The following is a 20,574-nucleotide window of genomic DNA, read 5'->3' as shown; positions in this document are numbered from 1 at the left end:
GAATGTAATCTCTGTGGGAGCAGGGGGACTGTGTCCCCAGCACCTGGCATGGAGGAGGCACTCAGTAAATAATCTGCATGCAGCGTAGTCACCTGGGGATCAAAGGCAAGAAAGACCAATTACTGGCCTCAAGAAATGCACCCAATCAAAGCATGCTTCCACCCCTTGATGAACTAAAGAGCTTCCTAATTCTCTCTACCTGGTCTGAACAAGGAACTTTTTGTCATCCACACTTGGGTCACCAACTCAACCTTTTTTTCCCTTCTTTTTCTTGGTGTCTGTAACCAAATTTATCCCTGAGGCCCGGCAGGGGCGATCAGGGCCCATGAGTCACAGTGTTTCTATGGCAGCCTTCTGGGCCAGTGCCTACCATGGGTGGGGCAGGCACCGAATTTGACATGGCTGCAGGCCAACTCAACCTTGTTTCTGCATCTGCCTTCTCTCTCCACTCCTTTACTGCAGCAGTATTTCAGACCTTCTTTTCCTCCCACCTGAACACTGGCCACAGCCTCCTGATCACCTTGCCTTGGCAGCCCCTCCATACTTCAAGTTATTCCCCCACCCCTCACACGCGCAGATGATTCTTTCTGAAACTTAGGAACCAGAATCCCTCAGGGGGCTTGACTAACATGTAGACTTGTCTGCATTTTTACCAGGAGCACAATTTGGGAAAAAGGGCTTTAAAAGTTCAAGGTTCTGAGCTCAATATACTTTTTTTTTAAAAAACAGATACATAGTTTGGTTAGTCTTAAAAACATATCTACTGAATGGTCTCCCCCTGATGTTGTGAACATTTATAAGTATCTGCTAGCTAATGTTTATTATGAAATAATAGTCTGCCCCCAATAAACAGTGAAAAATGGCTAAGAGAGCTGTACTGTATTTGGTAATTAAAGGTCAGCAGAATTAGGGATGAGAGGAGGAAAATCTTTAAAGGAAGGTAGAAAATTGACTAATAGGGCAGGATTCTGTAGAGAAAGACAGTATTCACCACCCCACCCTTGTCCTTTTTAAAAAATTTATTTTTTAATAAATTTAAATTCACAGGAGATAAGAGTTGCAAAGATACTATGACAGTTCCCATATACTCTTCACCCAGTTTCCTATAATGTTAACATTTGACATAATCATGAGTGAAAAGGCTTTTAAAAAATAACTACCTTTCAAAAGTTTTGAGCCCTGGCCGGTGTGGTTCAGTTGGTTAGAGCATCCTCCCGTAACCAAAGGTTGCGGGTTTGATTCCCAGTCAGGGCACAGTCACATGTGACACCCACTCCGGACAGGGACGACCCCTGATCCGGGCATATAGGGGTGGCAACCAATTGATGTTTCTCTCACATCGATGTTTCTCTCTCTCCCTTCCTCTCTCTCTAAAAGCAATAAAAAATGTCCTCAGATGAGGATTTTTAAAAAAGTTTTGGAAAAGTAAAAAAAATCTATAGTAAATCATTGAAACTGTACCATGAAAAAGAAGTCTTCTTCCCACTTCAGCTCCCCATAGACAACTGCTCTCACAGTTCTTGAAAATCCCTCTAGTCATTCTATGCATGCACAAGAGGAAGGTTTAGTGGTATGGGTTTGCCTTGAACACAACAACAAACTAATTTTTATTCTCTCTTTCTGTGATGGAAAGCCTTCTGACTGTGGGCTGGTCACAGCACCCAGTTTCCTCTTGATCAGAGGATTTCCTCCATCTGACCAGTCACCAGAAGATTTGGGCCCTCCGTCTCTGGAACCCTCTGCTAGGCCTCCCTGGTCAGGCCTTGGAATGTGAGTGCTTCATGTGAGAGACATAAACCCTGTCCTCTTTTTTTCCTCTAATTCCTCTTTGTACTTGAATTCCAGTTAATCAAAATGCAAGGAAGACAAATTCTGGGTTACTGGCATAAACTGTCATTCAAAAGTTGTTTAATTTTTTTTTAATTTATTGATTTGAGAGAGAGAAATCTCAAGTTGTTGTTCCAGTCAGTTGTGAATTCATTGGTTGCTTTTCGTATGTGCCCTGACTGGGGATCAAACCTGCAACCTTGACATATTGGGACAATGCTCTAATCAACTGAGCTTACCTGGCCAAAGCCTAAAAGTTGTTTTAAAATAAAAGTAACCCACCCCAAATTTTTGAAAAAAGATACAGAAAACAGACAATGCTCACCCTGACTTGTATGGTTCATTTGGTTGGGCATCTCACAGCAAAGCGAAATTCCAGTCAGGGCACATGCCTGGGCTGTGGTTCAGTTCCCAGTCAGGCACATATGAGAGGCAACTGATCGATGTTTCTCGCATTGATGTTTCCCTCCCTCTCTCTCCCTTCCTTCCCCTTTCTCTAAAATTAAATAAATAAAATCTTTAAAAAAAAAAAAGACAATCCTCACACAAAGATACTATCAACCTCAAATCAATTTATCTTAGAGGAAGGACCAACAGATAAAAAAAATGGCAAATATTTCCAAATATGCTAGAATCTTTGAATAACATAAATTGGCAACCAAAAGCAATTTAGAAGTTCAGGTTAGAATTAATGATTGCACAAAGATGACACTGTTAATTTTAGATATTAAATAGTCACTTTTAAAAAAGATTTCATTTATTTATTTTTAGAGAGGGGGGGAAGGAGAGAGAAAGAGAGGGAGAGAAACATCGAAGTGAGAGAGAAACATCGATCAGCTGCCTCTCGTATGTGCCTCAACCGGGGACCAAACACGCAACCCAGGTATGTGCCCTGACAAAATCGAACCAGCGATTCTTCCCTTTGCAGGACAACAACCAACCAACTGAGCCACACCAGTCAGGGCTAAAACGTCACCATTTTAATATTCTCACATGCTGGAAGGATTACAAACAAGAACATGTTTAAGGGGCAGTTTGGCACTCTGTATCAAAAGCCCCCCAAAAGTGCTTTTCATGTTGAATATGTTCACATAAGCATCTGCCATCTCTCCAGCCATTGCTTGTCTAGCTTTGTTGACAGGGGTACTCAATAAATTCTTATTAAACAAATTAATAAGCACCAACCAATTTCAGATCTATAAAATATAAAACCATCCACTCACATAAAGGTTGAATATTATGGTTCTTAATCTTTGCTGTATGCTCTCTAGATCTTAATTTTTTTTTAAGTCTCAAATTTTAGGAGTTCTTGACACTTTCCACCATTCCACCTGTCCAAGGACCTAGTTTAAGAATCCCTAAGTATATCTATTATGCCTACACCCTATCTGTATATAAAGAATAGTGGTTCTCAATGCTGATGCATATGAGAATAGCCTGGGGAGCAAATGGATTAAATTCCCAATCAAAAGTCATAATGGCTGATAAACAGACAATCAAGCAAAGAAAAAACCCACCAAGATCCAGAGATATGTTGTATATAAGAGATTCATTTGAGATCTAAAGATACACATAAGGCTAAAACTGAAGGTATAGAGAAAGATATTCCATGTAAAAGGCAACCCCCCCCCCAAAAAAAAGCAGAGATGGCTCCTTATTATTATACAAAACAGATTTTCAGTAAAAAAAAAACTGCCTAGAGACAAAGGTCATTATATATAATGACAAAAGGGCCAATTCAATAGGAAGATATAATGATTAAAGATATATATGCACCCAACATCAGAGCACCTAAACAGAAGAGCAAATATTGACAGGTCTGAAGGGAAAAATTGAAAACAATACAATAATAGCAGGGGACTTCAATATCCCATTTACAATAATGGATAGAACATCCACACAGAAAAGCCAGTAACAGCTGAATGGAACAACACTACAAACTAAATGGACCTAACAAGTGTAATATAAAACCTCCCACCCAACAGCAGAATATACATTCTACAAGTGCACATGGAACATTCTCCAAGATAGATGCCATGTTAGGTTACAAAACAAGTCTTAAATTTAAGAAGCTTGAAATCATTCCGTGTATCTTTCCTGACCACAATGGAATGAAACTAGAAACCAGTAACAGCAAAAACAGGAAAATCCACAAATACGTGAAAATTAAACAACACACTTTGGAACACTCTTCCTCTTTGGGTCAAAGAGGAAATAAAATGAGCATTTAGCCCTGGCTGGTGTGGCTCAGTGGATTGAGCACCGGCCTGCAAACTGAAAGGTCACTTGGTTGATTCCCAGTCAGGGCACCTGCCTGGGTTGCAGGCTGGGTCCCCAGTTGGGGTCTTGTGAGAAGCAACCCATTGATGTTTCTCTCCCTCTCTTTCTCCCTCCCTTCCCCTCTCTCTGAAAGTAAAGTAAATAAATAAAATTGTTAAAAAGAAAAAAAAAAGAACCCCCCCCAAATGAACATTTAAAAAGTACCTCAGACAAAAGAAAATGAAAATACAACATACCAAAACTTATGGAGTGTAATAAAAGCAGTACTAAGAGGGAAATTTATAGTGATAAATGCCTACATTAAAAAAAAAAAAAAAATCTGGGAAAAAACTCCCTAACTGTACGCCTCTCAAGGAACTAGAAAAGAACAAACTAAGCCCAAAGTTAGCAGAGGTAAGGAAATAGTAAAGATTAGAGCAGAAATAAATAAAAGAATTTAAAAAATAGAAGAAACGCAACAGAACCAAGAGTTGGTTGTTTGAAAGATAAACTCAACAAACACTAAGCAACACTAATTAAAGGAAAAAAAAAAGAGAAGACAAATAAAGAGTTTCAGAAATGAAAGAGGGAACAGTACAATAGATGCCTCAGAAATAAGCAGGATCATAAGGGATTATAATGAATAATTATATGTCAAATATTGGATAACTCAGAAGAAGTAAATCCCAGAAATACACACCCTACCAAAACTGAATCAAGAAACAGAAAGCCTACAGAAACCATTTTTTTTTAAAAGGAGATTTAGTCAGTAATCAAAAACCTCCCAACAAAGCAAAGTCCAGGATCAGATGGCTTCACAGGTGCATTCTACCAAACATTCAAAAAGGATTAATATCAATATTTAAATTCTTCTAAAAAACAGAAGAGGGAATACTTTCAAACTCATTTTATGAGACCAGAACCATTCTGATACCAAAATAAAGATACTACAAGAAAACAACAGGTCAATATCCTTGATGAATACAGATATAAAAATCCCCAATAAAATACCAGCAAATCAAATTTAGCAGCATATCAAAAGGATCATACACCAAAGTCAAGTGGGCTTTACCCCTGGAATGTAAATATGGTTCAACATATAAAAAAATCAATCAATGTGGCACACCACATTAAATGAGAAAAAAACCCCACATGATCATTTTGACACAGAAAAAGCATATGACAAAGTTCAATGTCTATTCATGATTAAAATTCTCAACAAAATAAGTATAAAAGGAATTTACCTCAACACAATAAAGGCCGTATACGAAAAGTATATAGTTAACATTATTTCTTTTTTAAAATTTATTGAATTTATTGGGATGACTTTAGTTAATAATATTAACATTATTATATCTTGCTAATCAAAAATTTATGTGTTCTGAATTTCCCCACCTAGGAAACCAGATACCATAATTTTTTTTTTTAATTTACCTTATCTGATATGTGAATTGAAGTCAGGACAGAGGATTACAATCTCCTAGATCATCAAGCCAATTAAATCTAAGAAGTCACCCTAGTTCTACCTTCTTTTGAAACCAGAATCCTCCAATCTTAGCAGAGAGACACCACTCTTGGGAACTCAGGGGCTCCCTGAGAGCTCATGTTGTGTTGCAGAGGAATAAAAAGCAAATCCTCAAAGATGTCAATACATTTCTGTTCTAAAGTCTCAAATCAATGGAGCATGTACACATGCAAAAACCAAAAATAAACAAAAAGGACACAACAAGGAGGATAATACTCACCTTGGTGGAAAACAACACTAAAAGGCAACAGGAAGCCACAGAATCACTGAGCCCCCACAAAGTAAGGTAAGTACAGGGCACTGTGGCAGACACAGTCCCTTCCTTCCATTTACCAAGTCCCTGTTTTGTGCTAAGCACTTCAAAAACATCAATTTGTGCCATCCTCACAACTACAACTACCTGGGGACTTCTGTCCTCATTTCAGATGATTGCTAGTTAACTCGAGACCCAGAGATGAAATAACTTGCCCAAGGTCAGAATGTAGAGAAACAGGTATGCTCTTTTTAGGCAGGTGAATTGCATTAAAAGATGATGAGCATGCAATGATGATACTGATAACATCTGCAGCTAATAGTTACTGAATGCTGATTGTTGGCCCAGCATAGTTCTAGGTTCTTTTCATGCAATAACCCAATTAATTTTCACAACAATCCTGCAAGGCAGAGACTCATTATTCTCATTTCACAGATCAGGAAACCGAGGCTCAGAGAAACGACATAACACTGAGTCAGGACTTACACCCAGGCAGTCTGATCCCATAGTTCACTATTTACTGAGCAGCTGCTATGTGTCAGGCACTGTGCCAGCCTCACAGAATGCATGCCCACTAGGAGTCTTCAGCCAGTTAGGGGACAGACCAGTCATTGGCCAATCACAGTAACTAGGTTTCAGATGCTATAGAGGATTAAGAGGCTAAGCAGTGTGTTGGGGAGTACACAGGAGTAGCAACATACCCAGTCTTGGTGGGGAGGGGGGCAGATCTAAGAACTTCAGTCTACTCAAAGGCCAAAAGGAAGGAAGAGGGAAGAGAAAAGTGTTCCAGAAAGAGCAAATCTCAAGCACAAAAACCTGGGGGAAACCATAAGGAGGTTTTGGCAGGTGAAGTGTAGGCTGGTGCTTCTCAAACTTTAATGTGCATACAGATCACCTAGAGACCTTATTAAAATGCAGATTCTGATGCAGCAGATCTGGGGTGGATCCTGACATTCTGCATTTCTAACAAGCTCCCAGACAATGATGACACTTCTAGTCCTTGGACCACCCTTTGAATGGCAAGCATGAATAAGTCTCTGCAGACAGGAAGCTGAAAAACAGGTAAGGGACACATCCCACAAAGGCCACATTGATGAGTCTGGGCTTTGTCCTTAGTGCAGTGGGAAGGAACTTTAGGTAGGAAACGGATAAATCATATCTTCAGTTTTAAAGATTACTCTTGGGGGGTTGTGTGTGTGTGTGTCACTGTGTAGCACATTTCTGCCCGAGACATAGTATTTTCCAGTTCTAAGTTTGACATCTAAAAAGTATAAATGAAATCACCTATAAATTCTTGGTCAGATGTGAAGAGAAGCAGCAGCCAGGTAGGGAAGCAGAATGGTAGGAAGTGGTTCTGAAATTTGAGCGTGCAAGAAAATCACCATGAGGACTTATTAAAACAGATTCCTGGGTCCAACTCCCACAGCGTCTTCTTCAGTAGACCTGAAGCAGGGCTGGAAAATTTCTGGCTGCTTTCCAGGATATATGATTATTGCTGGTCTAGTCTTGGGATCACACTTTGAGAACCACTGGAGCAGTAGAAAAAGCACAGGCTTTGGGGACCATGTTAACATGAGTTCAAAACCTAGACCCACCACTTTCTAGCTGTGTGACTTCGGGCAAAATTTTTCTTTTTAAACTCTGAGTTTTGGGCTTATTTGTAAAATAGGAATATAATACTTAACTCATGGCAGGGTGGCGGTGTAGTGATGGTGGAAAAGATTAAATGAAGTACACATAAAGCACTTGGCGCATAACAGGTGCTTGATAAGGCAGAGTGGCCTTGTTCTGGTTGCAATGGAAGGCAGGACCAATGAATGCACTGAAAGGAGGGAGATATAGGCTCAATCTAAGGAACTTTCAAACAGAAGAGCAAGATCCAGCCAAGGAAAAGGCTATCACCATGAGTGAATCAGACCACGGAAGGAGGTGAAAGATGATATTCATCTTATCCTAGTGAGAAAGGTAAACCAGAAGCCTTATGACTGCCCTTGAAACTCAAGAAATTCATGATATTCTTGAAAATATGGGGCACTGCCCTGGCTGGTGTTGCTCAATGGACTGAGCGCCAGCCTGTGAACTAAAGGGTTGCCGGTTTGATTCCCAGTCAGGGCACATGCCTGGGGTGTGGGCCAGGTCCCCAGCTGGGGGTGTAGGAGAGGCAACCACACACTGATGTTTCTCTCCATCTCTTTCCCCCTTCTCTGAAAATACATAAATAAGAGCTTTTTTTTAAAGGGGGATATTATATCAACCCTAGAAGCCTAAAGGTAGAACAAAACAAGGGCAAAGCTCCACCCAGAGTTGGTCTGATAAGACATTTTTTGAAAAACCTCAGGGTTCAAGTAATCCAGGAGTCCAGAAAGAGGAAGTGACATACCCGTGGCCACAGAGCAAGTTATTTGCAGTGAACAAAGGCCAGCTGCCCCAAACGTGGCACAGCAGAATGATCAGAGGTTTGTCAACACGGTGTGAGCTATGGGACACTGGGACAATTTGAGGTCATGATTAGAGGTGTCCAAAGAAAAACTGTGCTGCCAGAGATTAATTGCTTTTTGTCTCCCTTTAGTCCCCCTTTCTAATTCTTGTCTCCTCTGATCTTTTGTCTACCTTGTCCCTTCAATTCAATGCTTTTTTACTAATAAACAAACCACTGTAATCAGTCTGCTATTTATCCTTTACTTCAGGATTACTTTGAAAAGAAGAATGAAAGTAGTCTAGTACTGAGCTATCCAAACTGTTTGGACTGGAGAAGATAAATAAGACTTAAATGTAAAAACTGAAACAGAAATGGTATTGGAAGAAAATATTAATATATACTTTTTAAAAATCTTGACACTAAAAGTTTTCTAAGAATGAAACAAGCATGTACCAAAGTCACAAAAAGACATCACACAAAAAAGAAACTACAAATAAATACTGTTCATGAACACAGTTTTTAAAAAACCTTAACAAAATATTAGCAAATCAAATCCAGCAACATATAAAAAATGACCAAATAGGGTTTATCCCAGGAATGCAAGGTTAGCTTAGTAACTAAAAACTCATTAATGTAATATATCATATAAATAGAAAAAAGGACACAATTATCACAATCAATGAAGTAAAAGTACTTGGTACACTCCAACACATTCGTGATAAAAACTCAACAAACTAGAAAGGAACTTCCTCAATCAGAAAAAGGGCAGCTATGAAAAACTCACAGCCAAAATCATACTTAATGGTAGAAGACTGAATGTTTCTGCCTAAAATGAGGAACAAAGCAAGGATGTTCACTCTTGCCATTTCTATTGAACATTGTTTATAAATGCAACTAGTATGCACTAAAGCAAATAATTAATCAAAGACATCCAGATTTAAAGTAAGTAAAAGTGCTTTTATTTGTAGATTACATATCTTGTATCTAGAAAAGCCTAAGGAATCCACAAAACTACTAGAACAAATAAGGTGAGCAAGATCATAGACTACAAGAGCAATATATAAAAAGTATTTGTATTTCTACATACTAACAACAAACAATACAAAAATAAAATTAAGAAAATAGTTCCATTTATAATAGTTTCAAAAAGAATAAAACATTTAAGAATAACAATTTTTAAAGGACTTGTATACTTATTGTTACAAAAACATTTCTAAGAGAAATGAAAGGTCATCGAAATTGGAGAGATGTTCCATGTTCATGGACTGGAAGACTCAGTATTGTTAGTATGGCAATTCTCCCTAACCTGATCTACAGTTTCAATGCAATCCTCATCGAAATTCCAGCAGCCTTTTTTGGTAGAAACTTACAAGTTGACTCTAAAATTTACATGTAAATTCAAAGGATCCAGAGGATTTATACTTCCCAATTTCTAAGCTTATTATAAATCTACAGTAATCAAGACAGTGTGGTAAGGATAAGCGTAAGATCAATGGAACAGAATTAAAAGTCCAGAAATAAGTCTTTACATTTAAAGTAAATTGACTTTCAACAAAGTTGCCAAGGCAATTCAACTGGAAAAGGACAGTCTTCAACAAATGGCTGAAGACACAACTGGTAGCCATATACAAAAGAAACCTCATACCACACACAAAAATTAACTCAAAATGCAGCATAGACCTAAATGGAAACGCTAAAACTATAAAACTTCTAGAAGAAAAGCTAGGAGAAAATCTTTATGAACTTGGATTAGGTAAAGATGTCTGAGATACAACACCAAAAGCACAATGTATATTTTTTTAATTGATAAATTGGATTGCATCAAAATTTAAAATGAAAAGAGAGGCCACAGACTAGGAGGAAAATCTTTGTAATTATATATCTGATAATGGACTTGTATCCAAAATATATTTTAAAAAAAACTCTTACAACATAAGACAAACAATCCACTTTTAAAATGGGCAAGAGACTTGTACAGATATTTCACCAAAGAAGATATAGGAATGGCTAACAAGCACACGAGAAGATATTCAGTAGCATTTGTCACAGGGGAAATGCAAACCAAAACCACAATGTAGTATCACCACACACTCACTAGAATGGCTAAACTCAAAAACAGAGACAAGTGTGGAAGAAGATGCAGGGAAACCAAACCCTCACATATTGGTGGGAATGTAAAACGGTAGAACCACTTTGGAAAGTTTGGCAGTATCTTTAAAAAGTTAGACATAAACTCACCACACTACCCAGCAAGTCCAATCTTAGGCATTTACCCAAGAGTAAAAGAAATACATGTCTGTCCATACAAAGACTTATACGTGAGCGTTCCTAACAGCTTTGTTCATAATAGTCCAAAGTTGGAAACAATCTGAACACCCCTCAATTGGTGAACAGCTAAACAAAATGTGGTATAGTCACGGAATGAAATACTATTCAACAATAAAAAGGAGTAAACTACCAACTCATGTTACAACATGGATGACCCTAAGTACAAGCCAGAAGTAGAAGTCTATATATTGTATGATTCCACTTATGTGAAATGTCTAGAAAAGGTAAATCTACAGAGACATAAAGTGGATCAGTGGTTGGCTGGTTGTGGGAAAAGGGATTGACCCCAAGTGTCAATACATTGACTGTAGAGGAACTTGTTGGGGTTACAACAGAAATGTCCTAAAACTTTGTGTCATTGTGATCATGGTTGAACAAGTCTACACATTTCCTAAAAATCATTCTACTATACACTTGAAATGGTAATTTTATGCTGTTAAATGATAACTTCATACACCTGAAGAAAAAAACAACAGCTAAGGAAAGTATAGATGAAACAAGTTTAGCAATATAGTGGTAATTCTTAAAAGTTGGGCAATGGGGTGGGGGCAGGAGTTAATTACACCATTTCTTCTACTTTCGTGTATGCTAGAAATTTTTACAATTTAAGTTTTTTAAATAGGCATTTTTATGCATAAAAATAGTCTGGAAAAAATTTTTTTAAAGATTTTATTTATTTATTTTTAGAGAGAGGGGAAGGGAGGGAGAAAGAGGGAGAGAAAGATCGATGTGCGAGAGATATATCAATCGAATGCCTCTCCCAAGCCCCCAACTGGGGACCTGGCCCACAACCCAGGCAGGTGCCCTGACTGGGAATCACACTGGTGTCCTTACAGTTCGCAGGCTAGCACTCAATCCACGGAGCCACAACAGCCAGGGCTGGAGAAATTTTTTTTTTTAAATCAAAATTACTTACCTCTCTTGAATGAACTGGGGATAGCCAAGTGACTTTCTTTTCATTTATAGCTTTTTTGTATACTAAATTTTATCCATGTACATGGATTACTCATATTCAAAATAAATATTTACATTTTAAGAAGGTGAAGAAAATGAATTGCCTCCAAAAATATTTAGGCGAAAATATACAGAAAATGGAAGTTACAAGGTTAAAAACAATGCAGAGGGGATTCTACCAGGTGCGTGGGAAACCAGATCAGATCACAGCAATTCTTAACCTTGGGTACGGTGTTGCAAACCCCTCTGACAATTTCATAAAATCCACAGAGTCTGCTCCCAGGAAAAATGCTACAAAATGCAGAATCTGGTGTACCAATCCAGGAGGACCGAGGACTTAGAAATTCATGGGCCCCTGCTAAGACGCCTGTACTGGATACCATTTCAACTTTTTGTAATTCTTTACCCTTTGCAGCCTGATAGATGATGTTTGACTCACAGTTCATTTCTGTAAGGAAGCTAGGGAGTAGCAAAGTACCTGTTTCTTGGGAAATTCCATTGCATTTGCCTTTACTCTTTCATTGATCACTATAACTCTCATGTGAAATTCAGTGTGAAAAGTCAATTAAGTATTGAGCAAACATCTTTTGTATGTTCAGAGCCCTGAAAAGAGTGGGATGCCTAAGAGATGTGAACCAACCCATTCAACATTATTTTCTTTACTTGGTTTCCAAGTCACGAGATGGCAAAGGTAGCATGAAAAGGAACAAGGTGATGGCAATCTAGAAGCTCTTTGTGCCGGAATCTGACACCCCACCACTGGCAAAGATATGGGCGACCTGAAAAGTTATAAAGCTCCAGAGACCCAAGAATCAAGGTTTTGCCTTCCTTATCTATTTTATTCTTGGGAGCCAGGCATGCAAAAAACCCTCTCCCAAAGAGCCCAGTGAAGAAGTATTAGGACAAAGAGTATCCATCACTCCCCCAAATTTGCACCACCGAGTTTGAAAGGTGTGAACCATTAACTTCTTCCAAAGAAAATAGGAAGTATTCCCTGAGAACTGAAAAATATTTCATTCACTTACGTTCCTCTGTGGCCAGAAGTTAACCTTTCCTTTCTGGAGCCCTCTACCTCGCATCCTCCTTTCCCATAAGTAGCATTACCTAGAGTCTGACCAGTGTGAACAGCCTTTCTGGTTGCAGCATGGATGCACTTCCTGCTGAAAAGCACCACTTTTCTTAACAGTAAGCTGGAGTCTTCTTTTTTCTTCTCAAAGATACAGTTGCCATTTTAAAATCACTCAGTAATCTCTCCCCGCATTAAGGGAAAAAAAAAAAAAACCTCAAAGAAAAAGGCTTTGGGGCACAGTTTGCCAACAGTTAACTGAAATCAATTACCCAATCAGCTACAGCTCCCTAAGAAATCAACCCACATGCAACATGGTCAATGACAACTACAGAACACTTACCAAGCAGCCCATGGAGCTAAAGAACTCACAGAAGGAAAAACAAACAAACAAACAAACAAAAAGAATCAAATTAGCCACAGGAGAGTCTGAAAATATAGCCTTTATTTCAGAGCCAACAGACACAGAGTAGCTGTGAGCAAATACATAAAACTGTTCTTTGGGGGTAGAGAAAAACCTGCAGCAGGCTGTGGAAATTCAATGAAACAAATAATTACCCTCACCAAGCAACAGACAACCAGACCTAAACCTTGAGGCCAGAAAGTACAGAAATAAAACTTAAGAAATGCATTGACCTTCCCACTCTGCCTTATTTTTTTTTTTTTTTATTTTTATTTTTTCTGTGGCTGGTCACATAGTCCCACATACCTCTCCAGCACCATTCTCCTGGAGAAGCTGCTATGGCTGCCAGCTACTATTTTCTCTCCCTTCCCAAACAGATACAGCTTGATCTATAGCTGCACTGCCCCATAATAAGGAGATTGCCTTAAGTATTTATAAAAGAAACTCTCAGTCCAAACAATAGGCTTAAATAGTTTGCTTCTGAAAGAGTTCAAACCTCAGAGTACAAAAGTTAGAATTTCATCTCATATTTCATTTAATCATCAACCCTTTGAGGAGAGTATCATCCTCATTTTAAAAATAAAAAAACTCCCTGGACAAGTAGCTCAGTTGGTTAGAGCACAGTCCGATCAAGGTTGCAGGTTCAATCCCCGGTCAGGGCACACACAAGAATCAACCAATTAATGCCTAAATAAGTGGAACAACAAAATGATCTCTCTCTCTCTCTCACTCAAATCAATCAGTCAATAAAAAATTTAGAAAAAAATAAAAATAAGGAAACTGATTCAATAAGGGATGATAAAAATAGCCCTGAAGCTGGATGGGGGTGACGGCTGCACCATAATGTGAAGGTACTTAACGCCACTGAACAGTACACTTAAAATAGTTAAAATGGTAGGTTTTATGTAATGTATATTTTACAATTAGAAAAAAGATGTAAAAAAAAAACAAAAAGGTAGCTGGGGTTTGAAGAAAATCAATCAGTGTCAAATTCTAGGCCAGGTCCTTAGACCAAGCCTCAGTCTCTTCCGTAAAATGGACTTTTGTAAGATGGAATGTGGTTAATCAACTGACATGTACTATGTGAGTAGAAAGTTTTCCCTCAAAGTCAAGCAACATAGGGGATTACCACAAACTTTTAATAGCCTCTGAATCAGAATGTCAGAGTAGGGAAAACTTTATATAGAGACCATCTCATTTTGGGGTTGCCAATTCAACCACTAGAGGCAAGTGACTTAAATGGTGAAGCGGCTCAGGAGGAAGACAAGAGGGAATTGAGAAGATGACAAACTGGGTTCTTCATGGGGAATGCTCCTGATGGGGAATTTGGGCCCAAATTTTCAAGAGAAATGAAAATCTAGAATTGTGAAATCTCCCAATCATTAAACATTGACAACTAACTTGAAAATTCTTTAAGTGCTGTGCCAGTCTACCCCACTCCTCCAATTAAGTCCATGTGAAGATGTGGCCCACGGACTGCCAATTATAGCGTCTAATCTACTTCAAGTAGAAACCAAGGCACCAAAATATTAAGGGCACCGAGACCCCCTTCTGAACAGCCTTAAGAATTCAGTTCCAACTTGTGATTTAATTTTTTTAAATAAATTTATTGTTTTATGTATAGTTGGTATATAATCTTATATTGGTTATATTAGTTTCAGGTGTACAATATAGTGACATTTGACATTTTTATGCCTTACAATGGGATCAGCCCACTAATTCTAGTAACTACTAGTAGCATTTAACATACCTTCTGAATACAAAACCTCAAGACATTAAACCCTGGGAGGTCTCTCAGCTTAATGCTCAGGCATAGGTGAGATATCATGGTAGGAAGGCAGAGAAGGAAGCAATGAAGAGGAATGAGACAGAATCGAGAAGTCCCGCGTGTCCCTAACCACGCCCCATTAGGGAAACACTAGTCAGCAAATGGTTCAGAGATCAAAGCAGGTTTGGGGGCGGTAGGTGGCTCCTATGGTTGTCTGTGGCCAGATGGCCCTGCTCATCCTGGGTCCTTCCCACCTTCCTGCCAGTGCCAGAGATCAAAACTCAACCTCCTCAAGCATTCTGTGACCTGCACCTTTAATGATGAGATCAAAGGGGAACTTCTGTCAAGCTGTAAAAAAGAAACCAAGAGACAACTTAATGCTCTCGGCCTCCTCTGTACTTCCTAAGGGGATTAAGGGCACTTCTTTAAAGGGATTCCGCAGAGAAACACATCTGAACCAAGTCCTGGTGTCTGCACCAGCTCCAAAGACACAGTGGTTCTGGCAGAATATGTGCCAGTGGAGCAACTCAAGGGTCCAGACAGACAACACAACCAACAGACAAAAGCTTGGAAAGACCACAGAAACTATTATCACGGGGGGGGGGGGGGGCATCCACCTGATTTTATAGGCATATTGGAAAAAGTCACCTTAAATGCAAGTATTCTAAACAACAAAGTTTTCAACCTGGAATTTAAAAATCATCAAGTCCAAACCTTGTGTGGTGATTGCAGGTAGGGCAGGAGGTGGGTGGATATGGAAGAGGGTGTATAAGGGTGGTAAATAGTAATAAAAAAAAAATACAAAAAAAATGAACTATTAAAAGAAACAAAAGAAGTTTCTGTTCTTTTTTAAAAGTCCCAACCTTAATTTCACATGCCAGACTGACTTGCCCCCCAACACACGGGAGATCAGTGGCAGTGCTGGGTCTAAACAGGCTGCTGACTCCTTCCTCGTTGGCTAATGCCCACCACACACATGAGGCCCGGAGGAGACAGCAATTTTCCACACATGGGACTGGTGGCAGAGTCCAGGTCTCTTGCCTCCTGTTCTAGGACTCTGCCATCCAGGTTCCACCACTAAAAACACTTCCTGTGCTTCTGACTGAGCTGGGGGGACTGGCTAGCACTACCTCCATCTGCTCAAAGGAAACTTGAGGTCATTCAGTCCATTCCCCCACCTCTGGACTGGATCAATCCAAGTAAGCTCAAAACAGTGTGAATCGATACAGCAATTCCACTCCTAGGTATAAACCCAAGAAAACTAAAAATACAAAAACTGCCACATTATTCATAATAGCAAAAAAGTGGAAGCAATCCCATCAACTGATAAAGGGATAAAGAAAATGTGGTCTAGTCATACAGTGAAATATTATTTGGCCATAAAAAGGAATGGGGTACTAATAAGTGCTACAAAATTAACTACCTTTGAAAACATCATGCTATGTAAAAAAAGAAAAGAAAGCCATATACTAAGCACCACATAGTGTTCGATTCCATTTATAGGAAATTTTCAGAACTGGCAAATGTATACACAGAAAGTAAATTAGTGGTGGTGGTGGAGAGGGGTGGGGGAGTGCAGGAAGTGACTTGCTAATGGGTTTCTCTTGGGAATGAAAATGTTCTGGAAGAAGACAGTGATGAAGTTTGCGCAACTTTGTGACTATATTGAAAACCACCGAACTGTATACTTTAAAAGGGCAAATTTTATGGTATATGAATGATATCCAATAAAAAAGGAAAAAGATGAAACTCAAAACAGTATGAACAATGATATGTGAGAGAAGTACACAGAGTTTATTCTCCTGAGATGTCTACAAATGTACTCAATGGACATTTCCCAAGTTCCACCACAATAATATTCTCAAAAGTATATTCCATATGCTCACTATTTCCATAAAGGGTGAGATACAAGCCTGCCTCTCACCTCAGACCCAGCTAGATCAATTTGGTATCCTGTAACTTCATAGTCATCTGAACCCAGAGCAGGAGGACGGCAAGAAAACCAGAGAGAACTTCAGTTTACACCAACCATACTCTTATGGCTCCTATGGTGGGAGAACTCTAGGCCTGCAGGTTCAGGAAACACCCACTGTGCTAACATAGACTGGGGAGGTAGCAGCCCAACCCTTGGGAAGAAGAGCCATTCACTAAAAAGAAAGGGAGAGGGAAAAGCCCACAGACTTGTACCCACAACCCTACTTTCAAAACAAAAGAACAAACCAAAAACCCAGCCCATTTCCACGGTCACTGAGTCCACTAGCTCAGTTCCTCTTTCTTTGTATGACTTTCCTCAGAAACCCATGCACCCCAAAGCAGACCCACACGTTTATATCCCCAATGGTTGTGAAACAGCCTACGTATCAGAGGGTGTGGGGACTATTCTGACTTCCGTGTAAGCAAGTGTTTGACACAGACCAAACTCAAGTCTATCTGTGACCCCACGTGACATGTTACACATATTCCCCTGTAATAAAACTTGCTTCCACACTTTTTCACTATTGCATCAAACATGAAGTTTCTTGTGTGCACTCTTTACACTGACCTCTGTGGGTCACTGTGTACATTACATCCTCAAGTTTCTTGAAACCAGTTTCTATATTTACAGCACTTACCACTGACATTATCTTGTTCATGTATTTGTTTACTTGTTCTCTTTCCTCAGATTAGAAAAGCTCCACAAGGATGGACCTTGACCCTCTAATTCATAACTACATCCCTAGGCCTTGGCACAGAGCAGGCACACAAACAGTTGTTGATTATATAAATGTGTTCAGAAACAAGTACTGCTAACTTATTGCCTCTTTAAAACCCCTGAACAGGACAGGAATTTCCCAGGGCAATTCTATAAATGCCTCTTTATTGAACTTTTTCTCTATGGTGAGAAGGTGTGACTTTTCCTAAGTTCTTACATCATCTTTGTTCTGAATGTGGTTTCAACATACCACTTTTTAGAATTTTCTCCAGTCGTGGTTAAGACTGGTCTGACAGCACAGAAATCAGGCAAGATTGTGAAATCTCTTTCACCTGACCTGTCCTAAATAAGGAATACTTCATTCAACACAAAGGATAAGTTATCAGGTGGTTAACAGAAGGAGGGAAACTCGTTATCGGCCAATAACCTACCCTTGTTTGGAGAAAACTAACACCAAAGAACTTAAACAAGAATTTTCCTTTGTTAAGGTCAAATGTCACTTCCTTCTCTCTGTGCTTTCCTTTGCATTCACGCCCAGAATATAATTATCAGCTAACGAAGCAAAATATAGGAAGACCTAAAAAAATCACTCTGGATTAAATGACTTCAATTTTGACAAGGAGAATGTGAACTGAGGTTCTGGAAGAAAGGCCATTCCTTCAGAGATCTACTTCCAGAGTTTTGTACAAGGAGCAAACAAGTTCTGACCCGCTTTTCAGGCACACTGCACCTTTATCCACACTCCTGCATCCTGAAGAGCATTCCTTCATCCTAAAGAGCTCCATGCTAATAAACTTTTATCCCTAACAGGCCCTGCAGGGGCATGAAAAGGGAAGGCAGTAAGGCGGGGATAGTATAGTGTTTTTTAAAACGTACCACCTCCATCATAATCACTGGAGTGCTTATAAAACCGCGGGTTCATGGGCATCACCTAGCTTTAGGAGTGGGGTTCAGGAAACTGCATTTTCAACATACCTAAGCCCCCACCCCCAGTCTTATGCACACTGAACTTTGAGAACCAGTGAAGAGGCAGGGAGTGTACAGAGGAGACAGGAAAAATAGGGAAAGGTCTGGGGATGGGGGGTGGGGGTGGATAAGGGCATGCTCCGGGATAACGGCAGTCGAGATGGGTGCGCGGTGGAAGCAGGTGAAGGTGGGGGTGAAGACGGGGCTCTGGAAAGGATCTCAAACAGGTCTTGGACTGGGAGGCTGGTCAGTGGTGAGACTGCATCCAGGGACTGGTCAAGACAGTGGGGAGGTGGAGAGCAGGGTCTGGTCGTGATGGGGAGAAGCGAGGGCAGGAATAATGGGGGCCTCTTAATAGGGGTAAAGCCTGGGAAGTGAAAATTGGAAAATGGGGCCACAGAAGGCAGAGACCAAAGCAGGAATAGGAACCGACGGAGGCAGTAGCAGAAATCTTTCCTCCGACCCAGTGCCTCCCCCAAAACTCCAGGCCTTGACAAGCCTGAGTGCGGGGCCGAGGCCGGAGAGGGTCGGGATTTTGGACGAGACAAGCCCAGTTAGGGACGTCCCTCAGGCAAGAGCTAGGGGTTCCGGCGGTGGGTCGGGCAGGCATGGGGGTGCCGGAAGGTCCTGGGATCCCCCGGAGAACCCCGCTCCGGCTACGGAACCCGGAGTCTCCTTCACTCACCATCGTTGTCGCCATCTTGGATCCACGTGTCGCCGTGATGACGTCGGCGGAAGTGGTGTTTCCCTAGTTACGGACTTCAACTCTGCGAGGTGCCGCCCAGCTTCAGTAGCTCCTGTAGTTGCGGTCAAGAGGGGCAAAGTAGACTTAGGTCCTGATCCGTACCCTGGTGTGGGCAGTCAAATCGCTGATAAGGAGAAGAGAGAAGATGGTTTAACTATGGGAGCCATATTAGGTCCTGGCAGAGACTGCACCGCCCCTCCCCCCACTGCATTGTGGGAAATGAGAGTTGTGCGTAAACGCGCTTGCTCTTTCGGCGCCATCTTTACTATTGGCCGGAAAACCCGTTGCCAGGGTTACTTGAGGTCTTGATTTAGGTGAGTAGTGCAGCTACCAGGACTCCAATAGCAGCCCGACTCCGAGAATAATTTGTACTTATATATTTAATTACTTGCTTGACTATTCTATTTCCTCTCCAATAGATTGTAATACCTATTAAGATAAGATCCTGTTTTTTATTTTACCTTGTTCTGCTTAATTTTCATCCCTAAAATGGGGAGAGGATTGTTTTAACACCTTGATTGTAGTTTTATGATGAGGATCCAGTGACATAATGTTACCTAGTTGTCATATTCTTACGTATACTCCTTCGGACATATGACAGTTGCCCAATACACTATTTGTTAAATGAATGAATGAAAGTAGTATATTTGGTGGAGGAAGACATCTTTGAATGTGGTGTTTACCATGTGCTAGTTAGGTAAGTGTGTCACTCAACATTCCTAAGCCTCAGTTTCCATTATCTCGAGAAGGAAACTCAAAGTAGCCATGATGTTAAAATTAGGAGAGACCCGAAAATTCATTTGGTCCATGTATCATTGTAAAATGGATACAACACCTACTGTCAGCAACTGTTTCAAAAAGTTAAAAATAATAATAATCAGCACTTACCATTTGCAGTGTACTGCAGCATTTAACGTTATGCAAAAATCATTCACAAAACTCTCTTATCTAATCCTACCTCCTGGCAGGGGACATGTGGTAGATTGTCTACAAAGATGGTTGCCAAGAAGTCTTCCCATCTTTGCATGAGCATGCTGTTTTTCCCATCAAGAGGCAGATTTTATTTCTCCTTCCTTTGAATCTGGCTGGTCATGTCATTTGCTTTGACCAATAAAACGTGGTACAAATGATTGCCAATTCTGGGTCTTAGCCTTAAGAGGCTTGGCAGCTTCTGCTTATACCGTCTTGGGTCTAAAGAAAACTGGCTACCCTGCTGGAAAGCCACATGGAAAGGGCGGGAGGTCAGCCAAATCCTCCAGACATTCTAAAAACTCTGGCTGAGCACTAGAATTGTGAATGAAGTCATTTTGGACCTGTCCACACCAGCTGAACTGCTGAATGCAGCCACATGTATAACCCCCATCCAACA

General features: G+C 40.2%; 1 protein-coding gene and 1 non-coding gene across 2 annotated transcripts in view; both read right to left on the bottom strand.

The window, feature by feature from the left end:
* The window catches only part of TM9SF4 (transmembrane 9 superfamily member 4), a 33,017-nt gene extending 27,058 nt beyond the window's left edge, over nucleotides 1-5,959 (bottom strand). Inside the window, exon 1 of the mRNA XM_090286212.1 lies at nucleotides 5,832-5,959. The gene's annotated coding sequence lies outside the window, so the exon portion shown is untranslated. The remainder of the gene's footprint in view (nucleotides 1-5,831) is intronic.
* LOC150003406 (small nucleolar RNA SNORA5) lies at nucleotides 273-407 on the bottom strand. Its single transcript, XR_016512870.1, has one exon. It is a non-coding gene; the product is annotated as a small nucleolar RNA SNORA5 (small nucleolar RNA).
* Nucleotides 5,960-20,574: the final 14,615 nt, after the last annotated feature.

Source organism: Furipterus horrens, unplaced genomic scaffold, assembly GCF_987537825.1.
Source record: "Furipterus horrens unplaced genomic scaffold, mFurHor1.1.pri manual_scaffold_8, whole genome shotgun sequence".
Classification (NCBI taxonomy): Eukaryota; Metazoa; Chordata; class Mammalia; order Chiroptera; family Furipteridae; genus Furipterus; species Furipterus horrens.
This window is presented reverse-complemented; position numbering and strand designations above follow the sequence as displayed.